Raw genomic sequence first — 27,817 nt, forward strand, 5'->3', positions numbered from 1 at the left:
ATAACTCAATTTGAGACAACTGTTTTTAATTAGCAGTTTCACTGTCGAGTAAGGTAAACCCATTTTGTGTAAGTGGCTCGGAGTTGAAATACAGTCTGGGAAAAGGGCTGTTTCTGGTTCTTCAAGACAGTCTGAAGGCATCTCGAAAGTTAAAATAACATGAAACTTACCATCTTTCTGTTGCACTGCAAATGTTTTTCTCTTCCAAGCGCTGCTGCATATGGGTAAGCATTCCAGCAAAGATGCAGTTACAGTCCAGCACAGGAAAGCAAAGGAGCCTAGTGTTCAGAGTTTGATGAAAGAGCCAGGACGCTAGTCAAAAAGAGAAAAGAGTTCTTATAGAAGCAAAACAGAAAATAGAAATCAAAAGGATCACATGTCAATGTGTGTGTTGGGGTTGGGAGGAAGGTGGATGGTAGCAGAGTGTCATCTTTGATTGAGATAAGAAAGAATATGGCTCAGGGAAAATGTACACAAAGAAATAGGCTGTGGCTTGAGAGAAAACTGACCTCAGTTGGGTAGGGAAGTTTTATTCAGGTTTTGGGAAGGAAATTGGAAAGAACTGTAAAGCTAAAGTCTGTATCCAATTTAAATACCTGTGCAGCTGGGTCTGGGAGCCAAAGTAATCCCTAGAGCCCCAAGAGGTCTCATTATGCTCATAGGGCAGCTCTCTTGAGGAAAAAGAAGAAGAAGGGGGGGTGTTGCAGTGGGGGAGAGTTCTATAAGTCCTTCTGATAGCCCCCACAAAATTAGGACACAGCCATAAATTGCCTGCTAGACAACCACCAGTTCTGTCTCCATCTGTTCCCCAAACCTGTGCTTACGGATTCTTTATATTCAGGTGTTTTTAAGAAGAATCAGCTTGGAACAAAAGTACTAAATTCAAAACATTCTAAACCACAATTTAAATCTTATTTAAAAGATGAAAGAATGAAAAGTGTAACTCTTTTCATTTGTTTAGAAATGGTCCTTTCTGACTGGATCCCATCCAGTATATGTTTCACTCTTTCCTTGGTTTGTTCTACTCTCTAGTGCCATCAGCCCTCAGTCAATACAGTCAGTGATTGGACTTTCAGAAGGGATAAAAGGGGTTATTTAAAATTGCCTCCTTATGTCCTATAGTTGCACCCTTTGACATTTCCTTCCAGAGAAGTGATGTCATCCCCATCCATAGCACCACTGTAAGTTAAGGACACAGAGAAAAAAATCACTAGACCCTGGTGAAGTTACACTGATTGGAACTTCGGGGTGGTCAGGTGGCCTGATTCTTGGGAGCAACAGGCCCTGGTGCACAAAGCTCAGGAGCAGGAATTAGGAGACCAGTTTCTAATCCTGCATCTACTTCCAACAGTCTGTGGGGCTTTAATCTCCTCATTGACTTGCTCAGGGCTGCCATCTTCCTGTGCGTCAGAGGAGAAGACAATGCCTAGCCTCTCCTACTTGTGAATAAGATGACAGCTGAAAGTACCTGCCTTTGCTGGGTGACAGGGAGCCAGGTCAAAGAGAGAAAGTTGTGACAGCTGCCTTTTTCACTTGATTGCTTAATTTTTAAAATCTTGATCTCCCTCTTCCCTGGGATCCTGAATGGTCTGGACAGAGACCACAATACTTTAAATTTTTATTTGACGTTTGTCTGTTTCTATTAAACAAAAATGTCTACAGCTTGATGAATTTTCACCACATGAACACACCCAGGAAAACTGAACCTAGATCTAGAAACAGAACATTACCAGTACCCAGAACCCCCTCATGCCCTCTTTAAGTCTCTTTCTTCCCAAGGGTAACCACTAACCTGACTTCTAACACCATAATTAAGTTTTGCCTGTTGGTGGTGGTGGGCGGGGGTGGTGGTGGTAGTGGGGGGGAGCAGGGGGGGAGCGGTATGTACTTTGATGTGTGACTTCTTTTGCTTTGTAAGATTTAGTTATGCTATTGCATGTAGTAATATTTGGGATTTTGTTTTTTGACAGCACCATGCAGCTTGTGGGATCTTAGTTCCCCAATCAGGGATCCAGCCCTACGGCCTCTGCATTGGAAGGGTAGAGTCCTAACCACTGCACCTCCAGGGAATTTCTGCATGTAGTAATATTTTATTTGCATTGCTATATGGTATTTCATGAATTAATATACCACAATTTATTTATTAATTGCCTTATTGATGGGCATTTGGGTTGTTTCCAGTTGGGGACTATTATGAACAGTTCTATTAGGAACATTTGTGAACAGTTTTTTGCTGAACATGTGAATGCAATTCTATTGGGTATATCTAGAAATAGAAGTGCTGAAATGTAAGACGTGTGAGTTTTGCTTTAACAGATACTGCCAGTTTTCCAAATTAGTTGTACCATTTTACACTTCTACCAGCCATGTCTGAGGTTTCTGGGTTTTTGTTACATCCTCATGGCTCAGATGGTAAAGAATGTGCCTGCTAATGCGGGAGACCCAGGTTTGATCCTTGGGTCAGGAAGATTCCCTGGAGTAAGAAATGACAACGCACTCCAGTATTCTTGCCTGGAGAATTCCATGGACAGAGGAGCCTGGCAGGCTACAGTCCATGGCGTTGCAAAGAGTCAGACACTACTGAATGACTAACACTTTCACTTTCAGTTTTTGTCAATACTTGGTATTGTCTGTCTTTTATATGTAACTATTTTGGTGAGAGAATAGTGGAATGCCTTCCTATTTTAATTTATATTTCCTTGATACTAAGGAAGTTGAGCACCTTTTATCATTCACTGGCCATTTGTATATCCTGTCTTGTGAAATACCTTTCATATCTTGAACCTATTCTGTTGGGTTGTCTGACATTTTTATTGGTCTATGTTCTTTAAATTGTAGACATTGGTTGTGTACAGGATACAAATATCATTTCCCAAATGCTGTCTAAGCATATTGGACCCTGAGACAAAGGGAAAATCAATAGATACGTATCTTGATTTAAAATTATGACATTTTATTCATCATGGATTTTGAAAAACTAATTTTGATTTTTAAAAATACTGTAAATATCTTGTTTTGATTACTGAGGGTTTTTTTTTTTTGATGCCCCCTTAAAAATTTGTGTCCAAGCTTAACACTTTACTAGACCTTCACCTGAGGCTTCAGCTTGCCTCACCCTCGGCCTGGCTCTTATTCCATTCTGTGGCTTGCATTGTCACTGTCTTTATAGTGTTATTTGTTGAAAAGGAGTTCCTAATTTTAATTTAAATTGATTAAATTATTCAAGATTTTCTTTCATGGTTGGCATCTTTTTTAAAAATTCTGTTTAAAGATTTTTTTCCTACCTAAAGTCATAAAAATATTCTCCTATAATATTTTTTGAATAGTGCTGTTCAATAGAACTTTCTGCAGTGACAGAACTATTCTCCAGCTATGCTGTACAATATGACAGCCAATATGATGCAGGTATTGAGCACTTGAAATGTGGCCAGTATTTCTGATGTACTGAATTTTAAATTTTATTTACTTTTAATTATCTTATTAAATATAAATAGTTGCAATGTAATCTGAAAACATCATCCACCTAGAATTGATTTTAGGGTATGCTGTAAGGTCGTATTTCCTTTTTTTCTTCCATGTGGATAGCCAATTGACCCAGTATTGTGTACTGAAAAGACTATTAATTCCTTTTATAGCTAGACAGTTTTCTGTATGAGTCTGGTTAATCTGGTTCTGGAATGTCCATTTTTTAAATTTATCTATTAGTTTATCTTTGTGCCAATTCCATGCTGTTTCAAATACTGTAGCTACTGTAATGAACTTAGTACATAATAGAATAAGTTTTTCATATGTCTGGTCTTCCGCAAGAATATCTTAACTATTCTTGAACTTCTGCTCTGCATTTCCACATAGATTTTATTTATTGAAGTGTAGCTGACATAATGATTTGACAGCACAGTGATCTGACATGTAAATACATTACAAAATGATCACTATGATAGGTCTAATAACCATCTGTCACCATACAAAATTATTATAGTATTATTGATTATATTTCTTATGTTGCATATTACATCCTTCATGCATGCATGCTAAGTTGCTTCAACCATGTCCAAATCTTTGCAACCCTGTGGACTGTAGCCTGCCAGGCTCCTCTGTGGGATTCTCAAGGCAAGAATACTGGAGTGGGTTGCCATGCCCTCCTCCAGGGAATCTGCCTGACCCAGGGATTGAACCCAAGTCTCTTATGTCTCCTGCACTGGCAGGCAGTTCCCTTACCAATAGTGTCAGATTACTGGGAAGCCCATATTACATCTTATGGTTTATTTATTTTATAACTGGAAGTCAGTGCCTCTTAATCTCTTTCATCTATTTTACCAAACCCCTTAACATTCTCCCCTATGGTAATAACCAGTTTTTTCTCTGTATCTACATCTGTTTCTGTTTTCTTATTTTTTATATAATTTTATTTATTTTTGGCTGTGCTGGGTCTTTGTTGCTGCATGGGCTTGCCTCTAGTTGCAGCAAGCAGGAGCTACTCTCTAGTTTTGGTGCACAGGCTTCTCATTGGACTGTATTCTCTTTTGTTGTTGTTGTTTTGGGTTTTTTTAATTTATTTATTTTTAATTAGAGGATAATTGCTTTGCAATGTTGTTTTGCTTTCTGCCATACATCAACATTAATCAGCCATAAGTATATATTTGTTCCTTCCCTCTTAAACCTCCCTCCCACGGTGGCTCCTCTCATTGTGGAGCCCGAACTCTAGAGCACAGGCTCAATAGTTGTGGCACATAGACTGAGTTGCTCCATGGCAACTCCATGGGATCTTCCTAGACCAGGGATTGAACCCTTGTCTCCTGCATTAGCAGGCAGATTCTTTATCACTAACTCACCATGGAAGCGCTTGTTTTGTTTTTTCGATTCCACTTGTAAGTGAAAATATATGGTATTTATCTTTTTTTGTCTGACTTATTTCACTTCGTGTAATACCCTCCCTGTCGTGGCAAATGGCAAGATTTCATTATTGTTTATAGCTGAGTGATATTCCATTGTGTATATATACCATATGGTCTTTATCCATTCTAAATCAATGAATATTTAGATTGCTTCTATATCTTGGCTGTTGTAAATAATGCTGCAGTTAATATTATTGTTCATTAAACATGTACTGTTCATATACATTTTGAATTAGTGGTTTTGTTTTTCACCCAGAAGTGGAATTGCTGGATCATATGGTAGTTCTATTTTTAATTTTTTGAAGGACCTTGATACTGTTTTCCATAGTGACTGTACCAATTTATATTCCCACTTAACAGTGCACTAAGGTTCTCTTTTCTCCATATCCTTACCAATCATTATTTGCTGTCTTTTTGATGGCAGTGATTCTGACAGGTGTGAGATGTATCTCATTGTGGTTTTGATTTCTATTTCTTTGATGATTAGTGATTTTGAGCATCTTTTCCTGTATCTGTTGGCCATCTGTATGTCTTTCTTGGAAAAGTGTCTACTCAGGTCCTCTGACCATTTTTTATTTTATTTTACTTGTATATATTTTTATCTTGGCTGAGCTGAGTCTTTGTTTCGGTGCATGAGCTTTCCCCAGTTGCACCTCACAGGGACTTCTCTGGTTGTGGTGTGCAGCCTTCTCTTGTTACAGAGCATGGACTCTAGAGTGCACAGATTCAGCAGTTGCAATGCATGGGCTTAGTTGCCCAATGGCATTTGGGATCTTTGTTCCTCAACCAGAGATTGAACCCATATCCCCTGCATTGGAAGGTGAATTATTAACCACTGGACCACTAGGGTCCTCTGAGGACCCAAGTCCTCTGACTATTTTTTTATCATTATTAATAATTGGGTTGTTTGGGTTTTTTGATATTGTGTGGTTTGAGTTCTTTGTATACTTTGAATATTAACCCCTTATCAGATATACTGTTTGCAAGTATCTTATCCCATTTAGTAGACTGCCTTTTTGCTTTGTTGATAGTTTCCTTTGCTGTACAAAGGAAAAGTCTTTTCAGTTTGATGTAGTCTGATTTGTTTGTTTTTGCTTTTGTTTTCCTTGCCTGAGGAAAGTGAAAGTGTTAGTCATTCAGTCATGTCCAACTCTTTTGCGACCTCATGGACTGTAGCCCTCCAGGCTCCTCTGTCCATGGAATTCTCCAGGCAAGAATACTGGACTGGGTAGCCATTGCCTTCTCTAGGGGATCTTCTTGACCCAGAGAACAACCCTGGGTCTCCCACATTAGCAGGAGGATTTTTTACCATCTGAGCCACTAGGGAATCCCCCTTGCCTGAAGAGGCAGATCTAAAAAAAAAAATCTTACTAATAAGTTCAGTGTCAAAGAGTTCATCATCTGTGTTTGCTTTTAGGAATTTTCTGGTTTCTGGTAAGTCTTTAATCCATTTTGAGTTTATTTTTGTGTATGGTGTAAGAAAAGGATCCAGTTTGATTCATTTGCATACAACTGCCCAGTTTTCCAATATCACTTATTGTAGAAGCTCTCTTTCCCCCCATTGTATATCCTTGCCTCCTTTCAGTTCAGTTCAGTTCAGTCACTCAGTCGTGTCTGATTCTTTGCCACCACATGGACTGCAGCACGCCAGGCCTGCCTGTCCATCACCAACTCCCGGAGTTTCCCCAAACTCATGTCCATTGAGTCACTGATGCTATCCAGCCATCTCATCCTCTGTCATCCCCTTCTCCTCCTGCCCTCAATCTCTCCCAGCATCAGGGTCTTTTCAAATGAGTCAGTTTTTTTCACATCAGGTGGCCAAAGTATTGGAGTTTCAGCTTCAGCATCAGCCCTTCCAATGAACACCCAGGACTGATCTCCTTTAGGATGGACTGGTTGGATCTCCTTGCAGTCCAAGGGACTCTCAAGAGTCTTCTCCAACACCACAGTTCAAAAGCATCAATTCTTTAGCACTCAGCTTTCTTCATACTCCAACTCTCACATCCATACATGACCACTGGAAGAACCATAGCCTTGACTAGATGGACCTTTGTTGGCAAAGTAATATCTTTACTTTTTAATATTCTGTCTAGGTTGGTCATAACTTTCCTTCCAAGGAGTAAGCATCTTTTAATTTCATGGCTGCAGTCACCATCTGCAGTGATTTTGGAGCCCAAAAAAATAAAGTCAGCCACTGTTTCCACTGTTTCCCCATCTATTTGCCATGAAGTGATGGGACCAGATGCCATGATCTTAGTTTTCTGAATGTTCAGCTTTATGCCAGCTTTCTCACTCTCCTCTTTCACTTTTATCAAGAGTTTCTTTAGTTCTTCTTCACTTTCTGCCATAAGGGTGGTGTCATCTGCATATCTGAGGTTATTGATATTTCTCCTGGCAATCTTGATTCCAGCTTGTGCTTCATCCATCCCAGCATTTCTCATGATATACTCTGCATGTAAGTTAAATAAGCAGGGTGACAATATACAGCCTTGACGTACTCCTTTTCCTATTTGGAACCAGTCTGTTGTTCCACATCCAGTTCTAACTGTTGCTTCCTGACCTGCATATAGATTTCTCAAGAGGCAGGTCAGATGGTCTGGTATTCCCATCTCTTTCAGAGTTTTCCACAGTTTATTGTGATCCACACAGTCAAAGGCTTTGGTATAGTCAATAAAGCAGAAATAGATGTTTTTCTGGAACTCTCTTGCTTTTTCAGTGATCCAGCAGATGTTGGCAATTTGATCTCTGGTTCCTCTGCCTTTTCTAAAACCAGCTTGAACATCTGGAATTTCACAGTTCACGTATTATTGAAGCCTGGCTTGGAGAATTTTGAGCATTACTTTACTAGCGTGTGAGATGAGTGCAATTGTGCAGTAGTTTGAGCATTCTTTGGCATTGTCTTTCTTTGAGATTGGAATGAAAACTGACCTTTTCCAGTCCTGTGGCCACTGCTGAGTTTTCCAAAGTTGCTGACATATTGAGTGCAGCACTTTCACAGCATCATCTTTTAGGATTTGAAATAGTTCAGCTGGAATTCCATCACTTCCACTAGCTTTGTCATAGTGATAAGGCCCACTTGACTTCACATTCCAGGATGTATGATTCTAGGTGAGTGATCACACCATTGTGATTATCTGGGTCATGAAGATTTTTTTGTACAGTTCTTCTGTGTATTCTTGCCACCTCTTCTTAATATCTTCTGCTTCTGTTAGGTCCATACCATTTCTGTCCTTTATTGAGCCCATCTTTTCATGAAATGTTCCCTTGGCATCTCTAATTTTCTTGAAGAGATCTTTAGTCTTTCCTATTCTATTGTTTTCCTCTATTTCTTTCCACTATGATTTATTATAAGATATTGAATATAGTTCCTTGTGCTATACCTCTTGCCCACTTGAGGAAGGACAGGATCAAGAAGCAAGAGCTGACTTTGGCTGATGCTTGTTATGTGCCAAGTATGGTGCTAGGACATCTTGTATCTATTATCACATTCAATCCTCATGTGATCCTACAGAATAGGTAAGTTATCCTCATTTTTAATTTAAGGCCCTCAAAGGCCCTAACAAAGATCAAATAGCCAGTGCATTTGCAGAGCTAAGATTCAAATCTAATTTTACCTGGCCTATCCTGTGAAAGTATGAAAAAGAGGCAGAATTTATTTAAATAATTAAAGTCTGCAATAGAGTTTCTAAATAGAAGTATAATTAATGACTTTGTTTATTATTTCTCTCTCACAGTAACACTCAGCATCAGTTTCAGTGAATAAGAGTCTATTGAGTACTTACTAAATGCTCAGTTATTAGGATTTGATGAGCAAGGGTAGTGTTATGTGTAAACAATGAGAGGACCAGAGAACAGAACAGTTAGTGTTAACAAGCTTTTTCTGAACACATAAGCACTGAACTGGTTATTTAGAATATAAAGACAAGAAGTATAATACATGGTCCTCACTCTCCAACACTTACAGCTTAGTTACTTCAGATGTCATTTGTGTTGCATCTTGTACAGGATCTACACATACCTATAAAAGACATAGAGAATACAAAGACAAAAAAGCCTGGACCTTCTCCCTTGAAACTCACAGTCTAAAGGTGAGTCAGACTCACAAACAGGCACTTTCAATGTAAGATACTGAGTTAGAGATAAACACAGATTGTCATAGAAGCGTGGAGAGGAAGCATTTAGTTCAATATGGGAGATCAGGGAAGCAGGAAGAAATGACTCTTGAACTAACATGTGGGAGGCAGAAGGAATGCATCTGAAACACTTAGCAAGCAATACTACCAGTATGTGTGTTCTGAACAGAGTGATACAGGTGACACGGCACTACAAAAAGTCAATAAATATTGCATGATCGAGCTGTTCCTTAAAAAACTTCATAGAGGGAACTATCAGACTGTAAACTTTTCCTCCTCTTCCTTTTGCTTTTGCAACTCCTAAAGCCTGTTCTTGTTGTTGGGAGATTTTTCTTCCTCCATCCTTCCCTTTTTCCCTTCCTTCCTTCCTTTCTTTTGATTTTTTCCTCCAAAAATAGAGAGATTATAAGAACTGAAGAAACTGGGGAAGTCTTCAACAGAGTGTGAAACCTGAAGGAGTCGTGAGATTTAAATATAAAATACAAAAAGGGAGGACACTGAAAGGTATTCAAATGCCAGCTGTTGAGTCCATCAGCTCACGTTTAGTGAACCCCTTCCCTGCCTTCTTATAGCATGTTCTGGGAACACTGAGATGAATCTGGCCCATGAGCTGAAATAAGTAGTACATGTTTATGGGCAGTAAATGAAAAGCATATATAAATAGTGACATTAAGTCTAATAAGCAAATTGGGATAGATTGAAAAGGGCCTAGAAAGTAAACAGAGGAGTTTAGACTTGATATAGTTTGATATCAAGAGTCCTTTTAGAAAAAAAAAAGAGTCCTTTTAGGCTTTTGAGCGGCAGTGGTGGGGCAGTGGGGGGTGGTAAGTGTGTGGGAAAGATTTGAGAGAGGGAAGACTGGTATATAGACTAACAAGAGGCTGTATGTGAGCCTAATTCTATTAAAAAGCAGCAACATTACTTTGCCAACAAAGGTCCATCTTGTCAAGGCTATGGTTTTTCCAGTGGTCATGTATGGATGTGAGAGGTGGACTATAAAGAAAGCTGAGTGCCAAAGAATTGATGCTTTTGAACTGTGGTGTTGGAGAAGACTCTTGAGAGTCCCTTGGACTGCAGGGAGATCCAACCAGTCCATCCTAAAGGAGGTCAGTCCTGAGTGTTCATTGGAAGGACTGATGTTGAAGCTGAAACTCCAATACTTTGGCCACCTGATGCAAAGAACTGACTCATTTGAAAAGACCCTGATGCTGGGAAAGATTGAGGGCAGGAGAAGAAGGGGACGACAGAGGATGAGATGGTTGGATGGCATCACTGACTCAATAGACATGGGTTTGGGTGGACTCCTGGAGTTGGTGATGGACAGAGAGGCCTGGTGTGCTGCGGTTCATGGGGTTGCAAAGAGTCGGACACAACTGAGCCACTGAACTGAACTGAACTGAAGGGTCTCTAGGGTATGGCAGAAAAAATGGGAAGAAGGAAGCAGGGCACATTTTAAGGAAAGAGTGAATGTGGCAGCCTGGATGGAAGGGGATTTGAGGGGAGAATGGGTACATGTGTATGTATGGTTAGGTCCCTTCACTCTTCATCTGAACCTGTTACAACATTGTGAATCGGCTATATCTTGAAACAAAATAAAAAGTTTAAAAAAAAACTGAAAGAAAGAATGGACAGGGCTTGAAGATATAGAGAATCTGTACCTCCAGGATTTCAGTTTTTAGTCTTAGGCAATGTCTAGTTACAGGCTATGAATCCTTAAAGAAGTTGGGTTAGGAATGATAGGCTACAAAGAGGAAAGGAATTGAAAAAAGTCTGCCGACTGAGAATGAAGTTATAACTGCTATGATCTGTGACTAGTGAATAGTCTAGGCCTTAGGTGTCTTCCAGTGAGATTTAGGGTTCAGAGTTTGTGAAGTGCCTTTTTAGAGAGGGTCCTGTCATGCCTCTTGGTTTGTGGGATCTTAGTTGCCCAACTAGGAGAACCTGAACCTGTGCCCTTGGCAGTGAAAGACCACTGAACTTCTGGGGAATTCCCTGAAGTACCTTTTTAAAAACAGGTAAAATCTCTAAGAACCATTGTTTCGAGGACGCCATTTATGAGATTGAGCAACTCCAAAACTAGAGACAGAGAAGGGGTCATTTTAGAAGGCTTAGTGTGCAGAGCCCATTCATGCATCACAGCCTTGTCATGGAAAAGGGGCTTGTGTAACTCAATGAAGCTATAAGCCATGCTGTGCAGGGCCACCCAACATGGACAGGTCATAGCGAAGAGTTCTGATAAAACATGGTCCACTGGAGGAGGGAAAGGCAGACCACTCCAGTATTCTTGCTGCGAGAACCCCGTTAACATGAACAGGATGAAAAAGCAAAAAGATATGACACAGGAACATGAGCCCCCCCAGCTCAGAAGGTGTCCAGTGTGTTGATGGAGAAGAAAGGAGGGCAATTACTAATAGCTCCAGAAAGAATGAAGTGGCTGGGTCAAAGCGGAAATGATGCTCAGTTGTGGATGTGTCTGGTGGTGAAAGTAAAGTCCAATGCTATAAAGAACAATATTGCATAGGAACCTGAAATGTTTGGTCCATGAATTAAATAAATTGGAAGTGGTCAAGCAGGAGATGGCAAGAGTGAACATCGACATCTTAGGAATCAGTGAAGTAAGATGCACGGGAATGGGCAGACTTAATTCAGATAACCCATTACATCTACTACTGTGGGCAAGAATCCCTTGGAAGAAATGGAGTAGCCTTCATAGTCAACAAAAGATTTTGAAATGCAATACTTTGAAGCAATCTCAAAAACGACAGAATGATCTCTGTTCATTTTCAAGGCAAACCATTCAACATCGTAGTAATGCAGGTCTATGCCACAACCACTGATGCCAAAGAAACTGAATTAAATGCTTCTATGAAGACCTACAAGACCTTCTAGAACTAACATCAAAAAATGATGTCCTTTTCATCATAGGATATTGAAATGCAAAAGTAAGAAGTCAAGAGATACCTGGAGTAACAGGCAAGTTACTTGAAGTACAAAATGCAAAGAAGTAGAAGGAAAAATAGAATGAGAAAGACTAGAGGTCTCTTCAGGAAAATTGGAGATATCAAAGGAACAGTTCATGTATGGATGAGCATGATAAAGGGTAGAAATGGTAAGGACCTAACAGAGGCAGCAGAGATTAAGAAGAGGTGGCAAGAATACAAAGAAGAACTATGCCAAAAAGGTCTTAATGACCAGGATAACCATAATGGTGTGGTCACTCACCAAGAGCCAGACATCCTGGAGTGTGAAGTCAAGTGGGCCTTAGGAAGCATTACTACTCGCAAAGCTAGTGGAGGTGATGGAATTGCAGCTGTGCTATTTCAAATCCTAAAAGATGATGCTGTGAAAGTGCTGCACTCAATATGCCAGCAAATTTGGGAAACTCAGCAGTGGCCACGGGACTGGAAAAGATTAGTTTTCATTCCAGTCCCAAAGAAGGGCAGGGCCAAAGAATGTTCAGACTATTGGACAGTTGCGCTCATTTCACAATGCTAGTAAGGTTATTCTCAAAATCCTTCAAGCTAGGTTTCAGGAGTATGTGAACCGAGAACTTCCAGATGAACAAGCTGGAATTAGAAAAGGCAGAGGAACCAGAGATCAAATTGCCAACATTCATTGGATCATAGAGAAAGCAAGGGAATTGTGGAAAAACATCTACTTCTGCTTCATTGACTACTTAGTAATGTTTCCTAAAGCCCACTTGACTTCACACTTCAGGATATCTGGCTCTCGGTGAGTGACCACATCATCATGGTTAACTGGGTCATAAAGAACTTTTTTGTACAGTTCTTCTGTGTATTCTTGCCACCATTTCTTAATCTCTTCTGCTTCTGTTAGTCATTGACTATGCTAAAGCCTTCGACTGTGTGGGTCACAAACTGTGAAAAATTCTTAAAGGGATGGGAATACCAGACCACCTTACCTGTCTCCTGAGAAACCTGTATGTGGGTCAAGAAACAACAGTTAGAACCTTACATGGAACAACTGACTGGTTCAAAATTGGAAAAGGAGTACAACAAGGCTGTATATTGTCACCCTGTTTATTTAAATGTATGCAGAGTACATCCTGGAGAGGGGAATGGCAACCCACTCCAGTATTTTTGCCTGAAGAAACCCCATGGACAGAGGAGCCTGGTGGGCACAAAGAGTCAGACATAACTGAGTGACTAATAACATAACAGACTACATCATGCAAAATGCCAGGCTGGATGAATCACAAGCTGGAATCAAGATTGCTGGGAGAAATATCAACAACCTCAAATATGAAGATGATAGCACTCTAATGGCAGAAAGCAAAGAGGAACTAAAGAGCCTCTTGATGAAGGTCAAAGAGGAGAGTGAAAAGCCTGGCTTAACACTCAATATTCAAAGAACTAAGGTCATGACATCCAGTCCCATCACTTCATGGCAAATAGGGGAAAAGGTGGAAGCAGTGACAGATTTTATTTTTCCCTTGGGCTCCAAAATCACTGCAGATGGTGACTGCAGCCACAAAATTAAAAGACACTTGATCCTTGGAAGGAAAGCTATGGCAAACCTAGACAGCCTATTAAAAAAGCAGACTTCACTTTGCCAACAAAGGTCCATATACTCAAAGCTATGGTTTTTCCAGTAGTCATGTATGGATGTGAGAATTGGACCATAAAGAAGGCTGAGCACCAAAGAATTGATGCTTTCAAACTGTGATGTTGGAGAAGACTCTTGAGAGTTCCTTGGACTGCAAGGAGATCAAACCAGTCAATTCTAAAGGAAATCAGTCCTGAATATTCATTGAAAGGACTGATGCTGAAGCTGAAGCTTCAATACTTTGGCCACCTGATGCAAACAGCTGACACATTGGGAAAGACCCTAATACTGGGAAAGATTAAGGGCAGGAGGAGAAGGGGATGACAGAGGATGAGATGGTTGGATGGCATCTCCGTTTCAATGGACATGAGTTTGAGCAAACTCTGGGAGATAGTGAAGGACAGGGAAGCCCGGTGTGTTGCAGAGCATGGGGTCACAAAGAGTCGGACATGACTTAGCAACTAAACTCACACAGTGTACAGAGAAACTTGTGAAAAAGAAGCCTTAAGGACCTAGATTCTGAAGTCCTAATTTGCAGAACTGAAGTGGGACTGGGGGAATCTTGATCAAGTTTCTTAAGGTGATGCTAATAAAAAAAGATGCTCAGGAGACCCTTGGAGAAACATTTAGAGAAAGATAAACTACCTGCTCAGGGAGGACTGGACTGATATCTGCATGTATGCCTTCTCCAGATCCACGTGACTTCACCACACCTGGCCTCAGGAAGGCACAACCATTCTATCTCATCAAAGTTATTCTGCTCCACTGGCTGTGAAGGAGAAGGAGATATGCATGTTCCAGGACATTGGCTCAGACAGGCCTATTGAGTGACTCTGAAGACTTGCAGATGTCAAAAGGGTTTTTTTTTTTTTTTTACATTTGAATATAAAATTTATTATTTTCATTTTCCAAGTGTTTTCTTTTTCTATCGGGGAAAAAAAAGAAATCTTAAGGACAGTTGTCACTTGCTGCCAAATTGAGAGTAGTCTTTCTCTAGTGGTTTAGTCACTAAGTCGCCTCCGACTGTTGTAATCCCATGGATTGTAGCCTGCCAGGCTCCTCTGTCCATGGGATTCTCCAGGCAAGAATACGGGAGTGGGTTGCCATTTCCTTCTCCACGTCAGAAGGGTTTTTAACAATAATCATCATAACATAGTAATGAATCAAAAACAGGCAGACATATGGTTAAATGACCCTGGAGGCACTGGAGTTAAAACAAGAAAGGGGCTGCTCAGAGTCAGGGGTCTAGCAGAATGGACTTGCTTGAGAAAATTCAGCAAGACAACTGAAGAGGACTCTTGGGATTACCCCACCAGAACTTCTGAGGCAAGTCTAATGAAATGACTTAAAGTTAAGTGTAGAGTAGCCTCTAAGGCGACCACATTGGCCTAATTCGGGTTGACATTGCACAACCAGGGTAAGCTGACAATCTTTGGTACACAGAGCAAGGTCCAGCATTCACAGCTTGGCAGACCTGACCAAGACTCTTTTCTCCTGCCTTTGAATTTATATAGTTCTTTAATTATATATCCCATATGCCACTTAACCCCCCCCCACCTTTTTTTTGTATTAAAAGTTGTGCTCTTATCTCAACCTTCCTTTTAGGTTGGATGCTGCATCTTTTTCATCTTTACACCCCCCACAACACTTCCACTAGGCTTCATGAAATACGGTCATCTTTGTTATATTGAAAATTCTTATATATTATGAGTTTATTTTTTCAGACTTTATTTGGTTCTACTGACCTTTCTGGTTTGAGTACCACATAATTAAAATTAACATAGCTTTATAGTATATTTTAATATCTCATAGGATGTATTTCCTTTATTATTCTTACTTTTCAATATTTTCCTTTTTTTTTTTTTTGGCTACAACTTGTGGGATTTTAATTCCCTGAGCAGGGATCAGACCCAGGCACCTGGCAGTGAGAGCACCAAGTCCTAACCACTGGTCCACTGGAGAATTCCCTTTCTATATCTTCTTATTGTTCTCACAGTTTTTCTCAAATGAATCTCAGAGGCAATTTACCAAAAAATAAAATTACATTGGGATTCATATGGAGATCATGTTAAATTTATACATTAATCTGGGGGAAATTTTTATAACCATAATAATTCTTGCCTCAGGGAAAATAGCTTGTCTTTCCACTTATTTAAGTTTTTTTTCATGTCTCTCAGTAGAGTTTATAGCTTTTTTCATATAAATCCTCATAATTGGCTAAATGTATTCCTAGTTATTTTGTAATTCTTTCTGCTGTGAATTAGATCTTTTTGTTTTGCCATTATAATAGTTTTTAAGTCTTTATTGTTGGTATATACAAACACCATTGATTTTTAAATCTTTATTTAGTAACTAGATCTACAACTATTTTAGATCATATGTCTCATATGTCTATGGATCATCTTGGCAGAAACACTTTCCCTGTGTATTATGTACATAATTTACATTAATTACCTAGTGTATTTTCTTGAGCCATTATGAATGTATATTAGGTTTAATCAGAAATGCTATTAAAAACTTACTCATACATTGTCTGCAAGATAGTGCCATCCAAGAAAGACACAAAGTTTAATTTTTTTAAAAAAAATTTATTATAATATAGTTAATTTACAATGGTGTGTTAGTTTCTGCTATACAGTAAAGTGAATTAGTTGTACATATACATATATATACTCTGTTTTAGATTCTTTTCCCATTCAGTTCTGTTCAGTCGCTCAGTCGTGTCCGACTCTTTGCGACCCCATGAACCGCAGCACACCAGGCCTCCCTGTCCATCACCAACTCCTGGAGTCCACCCAAACTCATGTCCATTGAGTCGGTGATGCCATCCAACCATCTCATCCTCTGTCGTCCCCTTCTCCTCTTGCCCTCAATCTTTCCCAGCATTAGGGGCTTTTCCAATGAGTCAGCTCTTCACATCAGGTGGCCAAAGTACTGGAGTTTCAGCCTCAACATCAGTCCTTCCAATGAACAGCAGGGCTGATCTCCTTTAGGATGGGCTGGTTGGATCTCCTTGCAGTCCAAGGGACTCTCAAGAGTCTTCTCCAACACCACAGTTCAAAAGCATCAATTCTTCGGTGCTCAGCTTTCTTTATGGTCCAACTCTCACATCCATACATGACCACTGGAAAAACCATAGCCTTGACTAGATGGACCTTTGTTGACAAAGTAATGTCTCTGCTTTTTAATATGCTGTCTAGGTTGGTCATAACTTTCCTTCCAAGGAGTAAGTGTCTTTTAATTTCATGGCTGCAGTCACCATCTGCAGTGATTTTGGAGCCCAAAAAAATAAAGTCAGCCACTGTTTCCCCATCTATTTGCCATGAAGTGATGGGACCAGATGCCATGATCTTAGTTTTCTGAATGTTCAACTTTAAGCCAACTTTTTTACTCTCCTCTTTCACTTTCATCTAGAGGCTCTTTAATTCTTCACTTTCTGCCATAAGGGTGGTATCATCTGCATATCTGAGGTTATTGATATTTCTCCCGGCAGTCTTGATTCCAGCTTGTGCTTCATCCAGCCCAGCGTTTTTCTCATGATGTACTCTGCATATAAGTTAAATAAGTAGGGTGACATTATACAGCCTTGACGTACTCCTTTTCCTATTTGGAACCAGTCTGTTGTTCCATGTCCAGTTCTAACTGTTGCTTCCTGACCTGCATACAGGTTTCTCAGGCAGGTCAGGTGGTCTGGTATTCCCATCTCTTTCAGAATTTTCCACAGTTTATTATGATCCACACAGTCAAAGGCTTTGTCATAGTCAATAAAGCAGAAATAGATGTTTTTCTGGAACTCTCTTGCTTTTTCAATGATCCAGCGGATGTTGGCATTTTGATCTCTGGTTCCTCTGCCTTTTCTAAAACCAGCTTGAACATCTAGAAGTTCACGATTTACGTATTGCTGAAGCCTGGCTTGGAGAATTTTGAGCATTAGTTTACTAGTGTGTGAGATGAGTGCAATTGTGCGGTAGTTTGAGCATTCTTTGGCATTGCCTTTCCTTGGGATTGGAATGAAAACTGACCTTTTCCAGTCCTGTGGCCACTGCTGAGTTTTCCAAATTAGGTCCTTACAAAGTATTAAGTAGATTTCCCTGTGCTATACTATAGCACAAAATTTAATTTTAAAGCAAGTAACAGCTTTGCAATAAAGGAGCAATGTCCTCACTTGGCTTATAGTTTACTAAATTCGAGTAAGCATGCAGAAACTAGTGGTAATAGTAAGTACCTTTTATTGAGGTACAGCTCCCATTTATTGAGATTTTAATATGTACTAGCCGTTAGGGTAGATATTTTGTATTGGTTATTTCAATTAATGATCACAACAACACCAATAAATAGGTATTAATATTCTCATTTTACAGATGAGAAAACTGAAGCTCAAAGAGCTAAAATTGCCTTTCTATGGTTACATAGCTAGTAAATGATAAAGATAGAATTTAAATTCAAGTTGTCTGACTAACTCCAAAGTCATGCTTTTAACACTTGATTACTTACCCTAAGAGGTATAATACTGTAAATTTACTATAGTAAATACTGTAAGTTTAATATAGCACATACTTGACTCTCACAGATGTTTAAGAACACAATGCCTTAATTTTATTAACCTCAAATAAAATGAACACAACCAACCAAGCTGGAATAACTGGACTGAATTTACATCTAAAACAACTTTAAAAAGTAACAAAAAATTAAAAAAAAATATTTCATTGGATATCATGTTATGAAAGGCATTGATTCCTGAAAGATGGAAAAAAATGATCCTTACAGTTTTCTTAGCTTAATGACTGGAAAGTTTCCAGGCCATTGTGCAACACAGGGGAAACCAGGCAAACTGGCCATCACTTTGAGTTGAGTAGAGAAAATGTGGGGAGTATTTAGAGATCAAAGCACATATAGCTTTTGGGGCAGAGTTTTAGAGAGGAGATTGCTGCATAAAAGAAGAATGCCAGAAATCTTCAGAAGATCCCTCCTAGAGTATAGAGCAGAATATGAAAAAACTACCCAAGGCTGAGGAGAGAACTACTGAAAAGGATTAGACAGGAGGAGACACCAAGATCACACAGGGCTGGAACTATTGCCTATTCCTACCATTCAAAGTGGAAAAACTCATAACTCACATGGCATCAGGATGAGTACTCAGAAGGGTTTTGCCTTAATACTGTGAAGAAATTAGGCCCAGACTTAAGGTTGCTCTGGTCCAGCCTAACAAAGTTTAATATCAAGACCAGAAAGAATAAAAATGTTTCCGAGTACCCAAAACAAAGCTCGAGAATATTTACAGGAATACAAAAAATATACAGCACACAACAAGGTGAAATTTGCAATATCTGGCTATCCAAACAAAACTTACCACACATTCAAAGAAGCAGGAAAGTAGGAGTTATAATTTGGACAAAAGTCGATCAATAGAAATCAACCCAGAAATGATACATGCATCAGAATTCGTAGCAAGGACATTAAAATAGTTGTTGTTTGTATGCCTTATGTACAAGAGGCTAAAGAAAAGATTGAGCATGTAAAGTGGAGGCATAGAATATATAAAAAGATCCAAGTCAAATTTATAGAGATGAAAAATATATTGGATGAGATTAATGGCATATTAGTTGTTGCAGAAGAGATTAGTGAATGTGAATACACAGAAATAGAAACTGAAACAGAGAAAAAAGACTGAAAATATATAATACAGGCATACCTTATTTTACCCTACTTGCTCTTTTTTACACATTGAAGGTTTGTGGCAATCCTGCATTGAGCAAATCGACTGGCGCCATTTTTCCAACGGCATTACTTTTAAATTAAGGTACATTTTTTAAACATAATACTATTGCACAATTTATAGACTACAATATAGAGTAAACATAACTTTTATTTGTGTGCTAGATTGCTTCAATCATGTCTGACTCTTCGCAACCCCATGGACTATAGCCCGCCAGGCTCCTCTGACCATGGGATTCTCTGGGCAAGAGTACTGGAATGGGTTGCCATTCCATTCTCCAGGGGATCTTCCTGACCCGGGGCTGGAGCCTGGGTCTCCTGCATTGCTCAGACAGATTCTTTACTGTCTGAGCCACCAGGGAAGCCCACACATAGGCACACTTTGGCAATATTCCAGATTGTTTCAGACCGCTACAACAAGGAAGTATTGCAATAAAGCAAGTCACACAGATTTTTTGGTTTCCCGGTGCATATAAAAGTTACATTCAGGGACTTACCTGGTGGTCCAGTCACTAAGACTCTGCATTCCCAATGTAGGGGGCCTAGGTTCAATCTTGAGTCAGGGAACTAGATCCCACATGCCACAACCAAGCGTTCACATGCTGCAACTAAAGTTCCCTCATGCTGCAGCTAGGAAAAAAAAAAAGATCTTGCGTGCTGCAACTAAGACCTGGCGTAGCCAAATAATTTTTTTTCCAAGTTACGTTTACACCACATTGTAGTCTACTGAAGTGTGCGATAGCTTTGTGCCTAAAAAACAATGTATATACTTTAACTAAAAAATTATGCTATTGGGAAAATGGTGCCAACAAACTTGTTTCACGTAATGTTGGCACAAACATTCAATTTGTAAAAAATGCAATATCTTTAAACAACAATAAAATGAAGCACAAAAAAATGAGGACACTGATTCAGAACCTCTACAGTTGACTCTTGAACAACATGGATTTGAATTACACAGGTCCACTTATAAACATAATTTTTTCAATAAATAGGCACTACAGTACTACACCATCCATGGAATTGTGGATTTGGAGGGCCAACTGTAAAGTTATATGAAGATTTTCAACTGCTCAGAGGGTGGTGGACACAGTAAGTCATGTTCGATTCTTGTGACCCCATGGACTGTAGCTCACCAGGCCCTTCTGTCCATGGGATTTTTCCAGGCAAGAATACTGGAGTGGGTTGCCATTTCCTTCTCCAAGGGATCTTCCAGACCCAGGAATCGAACCCAGATCTCCTGCATCACAGGCAAATTCCTGCATTGCAGGTGGGTTCTTTAACAACTGAGCTATGAGGGAAGCTCAGAGGGTAGGCGCCCCAACTCCCAAGTTGTTCAAGGGTCAACTGTACAGTTGTCCTTGGGTATTTGCAGAGGATTGGTTCCAGGACATCTCCTCCCTCATGGATACCAAAATCTGCAGCTTCTCAAATCCCTTACATAAAATGGTGTGTTTGCATATTATATACTCCCATCCTCCAGTATACTTGAAATCATCTCTTAGATTATTTACTTTGCTGACACAGGTCCTTATAGTCAAAGCTATGGTTTTTCCAGTAGTCATGTATGGGTATGAGAGTTGGACCATAAAGAAAGCTGAGCACCAAAGAATTGATGCTTTTGAACTGGTGTTGGAGAAGACTCTTGAGAGTCACTTGGACAGCAAGGAGATCCAACCAGTCCATCCTAAAGGAAATCAACCCTGAATATTCACTGGAAGGACTCATGCTGAAGCTGAAGCTCCAATACCTTGGTGTTCTGATGCAAAGAGCTGACTCATTGGAAAAGACCATGATGCTGGGAAAGATTGAAGGCAGGAAGAGAAGGGGATGACAGAGGATGAGATGGTTGGATGGCATCACTGACTTGATGCACATGAGTTTGTGCAAGCTGCGGGAGTTGGTGAAGGACAGGGAAGCCTGGCATGCTGCAGTCCATGGGGTCACAAAGAGTTGGACATGACTGAGCCTCTGAACTGAACTGAATACCATGTAAATGCTATGTGCATGCATGCTGTCCTTCAGTTGTGTCCAACTCTCTGTGACCCCATGGACTGTAGCCCACCCGGCTCCTCTGTCCATGGGATTCTCCAGGCAATAATACTGGAGTAGGTTGCCATTTCCTCCCCCAGGGGATCTTGCCAACCCAGGGATCAAACCTAGGTCTCTTGTGGCTCCTGCATTGGCAGGCAGGTTCTTTACCTCTAGAGCCATGCTGTGTAAATAGTTGCTTGTGCATGCCAAATTCAAGTTTTGCTTTTTGGAACTTCCTGGAATCTTAAAAAAATATTTTTGACCCCCAGTGGTTGAATCCGCAGATGTAGAACCTGTGGATACAAGAGGCTGGCTAAAGCCTTCTGGTGAACCTTACCCCACTCTGCAAGATATTGCCACCTAGCTGGCTCTGTAATTGAATCTTCAAAAGCCCATTCCACCATTCTATCAATCCCGCTTCTTCAGGATATTGGGGAACATGATAAAACCAGTGAATTCGATGAGGATGGGCTTATTTCTGTGCTTTTTTCCCCCTGGTGAAACAAGTTCCTTGATCAGAAGTAATGCTGTGTGGAATACTACATTGGAAATGGCATTCTGTAAATCTATGGATGGTAGTTAGGACAGAAGCAATGTGTGCAGTGAAGGCAAATCTGTATCCAGATTAAGTGCCTATTCCAGTAAGAACAAAATGCTACCCCTTCCATGATGGAGGTAGTTCAAAGTAGTCAACCTGCTACCAGGTACCTGATTGATCACCCCAGGGAATGGTACCATGTTGGGAACTCAATATTGGTCTCTGCTGCTGGCAGATCAGGGCCCCAGTGGTGGCTCTAGCCAGATTGCCCTGAGGGAGTAGAAGTCCATGTTGCTGAGTCCATGAATAACCTAAAACACTCTCACAGACATACCCAGAAATAAAATTTAGTTAAATTTCCAGGCACCTGTGGTCTAGTCAAGTTGATGCATAAAATTAACAATTATAACACTGGCATAAGGATAGATATATAGGTCAATGGAATGGAATAGAATGGTGGTGGTTTAATCACTAAGTAGTGTCCAACTCTTGCGACCTCATGGACTGTAGCCCACCAGGCTCTTCTGTCCATGAGATTTTCCAGGCAAGAATACTGGAGTGGGTTGCCATTTCCTTCTCCAGGGGATCTTCCAGACTCAGGAATTGAACCCGGGTCTCTTGCATTGCAGGCATATTCTTTACCGACTGAGTTATGAGGGAAGCCCTGGAATGGAATTAAGTGTTTGTAAATAAGCCCATCCATCTATGGTCAGTTGATTGTTGACATGCATGACAAGATCATTCAGTGGGGTAAAGAGCAGTCTTTTCAACAAATAGTGCTGGGAAAACTGAACAGCCACAGGTAAAAGATTGAAATCAGACCCCTACCTCATGCCACATACAAGAGTTAATTCATAGTAGATCATAGACCTAAATATAAGATTTAAAATTATAAAACATAATAAATCTTTGTGATGTTAGTTTAGGCAATGTTTCTTAAATATGATACTAAAACAACAAATGAAGAGAAAAATAGATAAATTAGGCTTCATCAAAATTTTAAAAAAGGATACCATCAAGAAAGTGAAAAGATTACCCACAGAAGGAGAGAAATATTTGCAAATCATTTATCTGGTTAGGATGTTGTATCCAGGATATATAAATATTAATAACTCTTACAACTCAACAACAAAAAAACAAATGATCCTATTTTAAAATGAGCAAAGGATTTGAATAGACATTTCTCCAAAGAAGATGTACTAATGAACAATAAGCACATGAAAAGATGCTCAATGTCATTACTCATTATGGAGATAACCAAAAGGTAGCATTTCACACCCATTAGGATGGCTGTAATCAAAAAGAAAGTAGCAAATTTGCCAAGGATGTGGAAAAGTTGGAACAGTTGTGCATTGCTGGACATGACTGCAAAATTGTACAGCCACTTTGGAAAATAGTTTTGACAGTGCCTCAAAATGTTAAACAGGGTTATCATATGACCCAATAATTCCACTCCTAGGTATATACCCAAAATAAATGAACATGCTGCTGCTGCTGCTGCTAAGTTGCTTCAGTCGTGTCTGACTCTGTGCGACCCCATGAATGGCAGCCCACCAGGCTCCCCCGTCCCTGGGATTCTCCAGGCAAGAACACTGGAGTGGGTTGCCATTTCCTCCTCCAGTACATGAAAGGGAAAAGTGAAAGTGAAGTCGCTCAGTCGTGTCCGACTCTTAGCGACCCCATGGGCTGTAGCCTACCAGGCTCCTCTGTCCATGGGATTTTCCAGGCAAGAGTACTGGAGTGGGGTGCCATTGCCTTCTCCGAAATGAACATATATCCACACAAAAATTTTTACACAACTGTTCATAGCAGTATTATTCAAACCAGCCAAAAAATGGAAACAACCCAAATTCCTGTCAACGAATGTATAAGTGAAAATGTAGCACATCCATAAAACGGAATGTTATTTAGCCTTGAAGAAGAATGTACTGATACATGCTACAACACGGATGAAATTTGAAAACATTATGCTAAATGAAAGAAGCCAGTCACGAAAATCAACGTATTGTGTGATGGTTGCACGATTTTGCGGAAATGCTAAAACCACTGAAATTGTACATTTCAAAAGGGTGAATTTTATATGTGTGAGTTAAGTCTCTATAAAGCCATTATTTTTGAGAATGTTTTATTCCATCCCTCGATGCCAGCAGTCTGAGGATAAGGGGAATGAAATGTCTATCAAATACTTTGACTATTATTCCATTGTTGCATGAGCTTTTGTAATAAAAGGTGCATTAATATCATCATCCAGAAAGCCAAAATCATGTTAGTTTTAAGGGCCACAATGATGTGGCCAGAAGTGGCTGATCAGACTAAAACAGCAAAATCATAACTTAAGAATGAAGCGACAGCAATGAGAAACCCTCAGACAGGTTCAAAGGTTCTGATTCATCAATTCCCCAGGAACCAGTAGGGTCAATACCCATTGCAATATGGCCTGTTTTCACCATGAGACAAATAAGCCAACTTCTAACAGAAGTCACAAGTCTAGCATGCAGTGGTAGCTTCTACATCAGAAACGTAGAATCTACGTAGAAACGTGTGCCCAGTCCATCTATGATGTGCTACCATGTCCAATGTGATGTTGGATCTGGTAGCAGTTGTGGTAGTCTGAATGGTGCAAGCAGCTTGATCAGCAGCTTGATTCCAGTTGGTATTATCAAAAAATGAGCCCTTATTTTGTCTATCACATGAGTGATCCAGACTGATTAGCATCTGCAATTTGTTCCCACAGTTCATGACCCAAAGAGGGGTTCCTTTAATCTGTCATTCTGTCATCTTCCAAGCAGCAAATCAGACGGCTAAGATTGGGAACAGCCAAAGAGTCAGTTAAAATATATAGCATAACTAGTCTTAAGATAAAGGTGATTGCTTTCATTTCAGCTCATTGTGCTAATTGGCCCTACTGCAGTTTGTCTTCCAGAATTGCTGGAGCCAGCCAGCTAGTGAACACCATCAATTTTCACTTTAATAAAACCATCAGTGAACCAGGCTTAGGCATTTAGGAGAACCTCTGCAAACCAAGGGCCCAAGTGAGCTAGCGAGGGGAGAAAGTTTTCACATAAAGTTGACTTGTCACTAAAGCCAGCCCAGCTGTGCACTTGAATATACCATTTCCACTTGACTAGCAAGGCCTTTTGAAATCTTCCCTAGTTGGCTGTAGAGTTCTTGTTTACGCATCCAAAATGGGACTATCAGGCTGAAGAGTTACACAGCCTTGTGGGTCAGGCATTCAGCTTCAACAAGGGTTTAGTAGCAGGTTAACAGTTGCCTTTTTTTTTTTTTTCCTAATTTAAGGGTTGTACTTGGTAGCTGTATCAGGCAGGTGGTGCTGTATACTAGGAAATGGCCTCTAACCTTTAACTCATGCTCTGATTTCCTTTTCCTTCTAAGAGAGCTATATTGTTTCTGCTGGGCCTCTTGTTCTCTGTTCAACCAAACTTGTAATATCCTTACTTCCCCCAAAACTCAAGTCCTCATTGCTGATGTTTAATTCAGCTTTGGGGACTCCTGACTCATTAGCTGTTGCCACATTGTCTTTTTATAGGGGCCCTGGGGCTTGCTGTCCATTGTCATCCCTTCCTTCTCCCATCCTGAGGAGAATGATCAACAGCCGCTCAGGCACCATTTTTTGATAGTTTGTTTCAGTCCTTCCTCAGACTGTTCAGCTACATTAATAGGTAGGGTACTGGGAGACCATTTCCCCCCATCTCTCACCCACCACTTGTGTAAGAGTATTCACTACTAGATCCTAAATAGTGTCCTCATAACCCCAGTCTTTGCCCATGGGGTCCAGATCCTTTGTCTTCCAAAGAGTCATGTCTCTGGGGGCATCCCATAGTCAGAATTCTCAAGTCTGAGATGTGATTTTTATCCTACTTACCAGCTATGTAAGAAAAACCTACTAGTCTTCCTAAGTGGAGAAAAACGGAGTTCTTCCCTCTTGCCTTTCTCTCCTATGTACCTTCTTTACTCTCATCTCACACTTCTGCCACATTCACAGCACTGCTGCTGCTGCTGCTGCTGCTAAGTCGCTTCAGTCGTGTCCAACTCTGTGAGACCCCATAGACGGCAGCCCACCAGGCTCCTCCGTCCCTGGGATTCTCCAGGCAAGAATACTGGAGTGGGCCGCCATTTCCTTCTCCAGTGCATGAAAGGGAAAAGTGAAAGTGAAATCGCTCAGTTGTGTCCGACTCCTAGCGACCCCATGGGTCTGCAGCCTACCAGACTCCTTCACCCATGGGATTTTCCAGGCAAGAGTACTGGAGTGGGGTGCCATTTCCTTCTCCGATTCACAGCACTACTGATAGCATTTATGTGGGGCTATTTCCCCACACCAAGCAATTTTCTGCAACACCAGCTTATTGTTCTACAATTCAACTCAATTTTGACACTATCTACCCAAAAAGAGCAACATATTCCGCAAGTAAAGAGGTCAATGCCACAAAGTACACCCCAGAACACCACTTCAGACACCATCACGAGCTCAGATTTTCACCTGTTTTTCCGATCAACAAGGTTGGTTGGTTCCAACAACTTCCTGCTTGGGTTCAATTGATGTGCTGGAGTGGCTCACAGAACTCAGTGAAAACTTACTGAAGTTTTCCAGTTTATTAAAGGATGTGATAAAGGATACAGATGAACAGCCAAATGAAGAGCTACGTAGACCAAGGCTGGATCCAAGCACAGGAGCTCCAGTCCCTGTGGAGTTGGGGTGCTTCACCCTCCTGGTATGAGGATGTGTTCACCACCAGAAACTTCCCCAAACCCAAGCTATGGGGATTTTTATGGAGGCTTCCTTGTGTAAGTGTAATTGTTAACTCCCTTTCCAGCCCCTCCCCCCTCTCTAGAGAAGTGGGGATTGGGGGAGACTGAACATTTCAAGCTTCTAATAATGATTTAATCTTTCTAGTGACTAGCGCTCATCCAGGGGCCAACCAGGAGCATGCCCAGTGTCACCTCATTAAAAAAAAAATAAAAAAAGATGTTTCTAACACTCTTATCACTTAGGAATTTATGAGGGTTTTAGGAGCCCTGTGTCAGAGACCATATATTAGAACAAGAGATGCTACTACTGTTCTTTGTTGTTGTTCAGTTGCTAAGTCATGTCCAACTCTTTGTGACCTCATGGACTGCAGCACACCAGGCTTCCCTGTCCTCCGCTGTCTCCCAGTTTGCTCACATTCATGTCCATTGAATCAGTGATGCTATCTAACCATCCTATCCTCTGCCACCCTCTTCTTCTGCTTTCAATCTTCCCAGCATCAGGGTCCTTTCCAATGAGTCAGCTCTTTGCATGAGGTAGCCAAAGTATTGAAGCTTCAGCTTCAGCATCAAACCTTTCAGTGAATATTCAGGGTTGATTTCCTTTAGGATTGACTGATTTGATCTCCTTGCTGTCCAAGGGACTCTCAACAGTCTTCTCCAGCACCACGATTCAAAAGCAGCAATTCTTCAGCGCTCAGCCTTTTTTTATGGTCCAACTAGTGTTCTTATCACTTAGGAAATTATAAGGGTTTTAAGAACTCTGCACCAGGAAGTTGGGGAGGGGAGCATGCAGAGACCAATATAGATATTTTCTTTTATCTTACACAAACTAACGTTAACATGTTGCTGGCAAGAGACTCACGACTCCTGAGTCATAAACAGAGTACTTTATTGCTCACTGTATAGCAAACAACATGAAGTGTGTTTACATTGGTTCTCATAACTAATATGGTGGTCACAAGGGGGGCCCAGGTGGATGCCTAAGCAAAAAAACAGAAAAAGCAAATTTCATTTGCGGTAATAGAAATGATAACATGGAGATTCTCTTCTTGTGGTATACTGTTTAAGGGAAAAGTCTCTGGAGTAAGATTAACTGCTCCATCAATTTTATGGTTGTATAACTGTGAATGATTTTCTTCATCTTGCTAAACTCCAGTTTACCCATTATA

At 40.4% G+C, this 27,817-nt stretch overlaps 1 protein-coding gene and 1 long non-coding RNA gene across 5 annotated transcripts in view; one reads left to right on the forward strand and one right to left on the reverse strand.

Annotated features, from left to right (window-relative positions):
* ASIP (agouti signaling protein) overlaps positions 1–27,817 on the forward strand; it is a 173,883-nt gene that overhangs the window by 99,544 nt on the left and 46,522 nt on the right. The gene's annotated exons all lie outside the window — the stretch shown is intronic.
* On the reverse strand, positions 10–26,997 carry LOC145533119 (uncharacterized). The gene is made up of 2 exons (XR_014073877.1): positions 26,380–26,997; positions 10–312 (listed from the first exon to the last, which is right to left on the reverse strand). It is a non-coding gene; the product is annotated as an uncharacterized LOC145533119 (long non-coding RNA).

Source organism: Giraffa tippelskirchi, chromosome 13 (genome assembly GCF_054371585.1).
Source record: "Giraffa tippelskirchi isolate mGirTip1 chromosome 13, T2T-mGirTip1v1.2.pri, whole genome shotgun sequence".
Taxonomy (NCBI): Eukaryota; Metazoa; Chordata; class Mammalia; order Artiodactyla; family Giraffidae; genus Giraffa; species Giraffa tippelskirchi.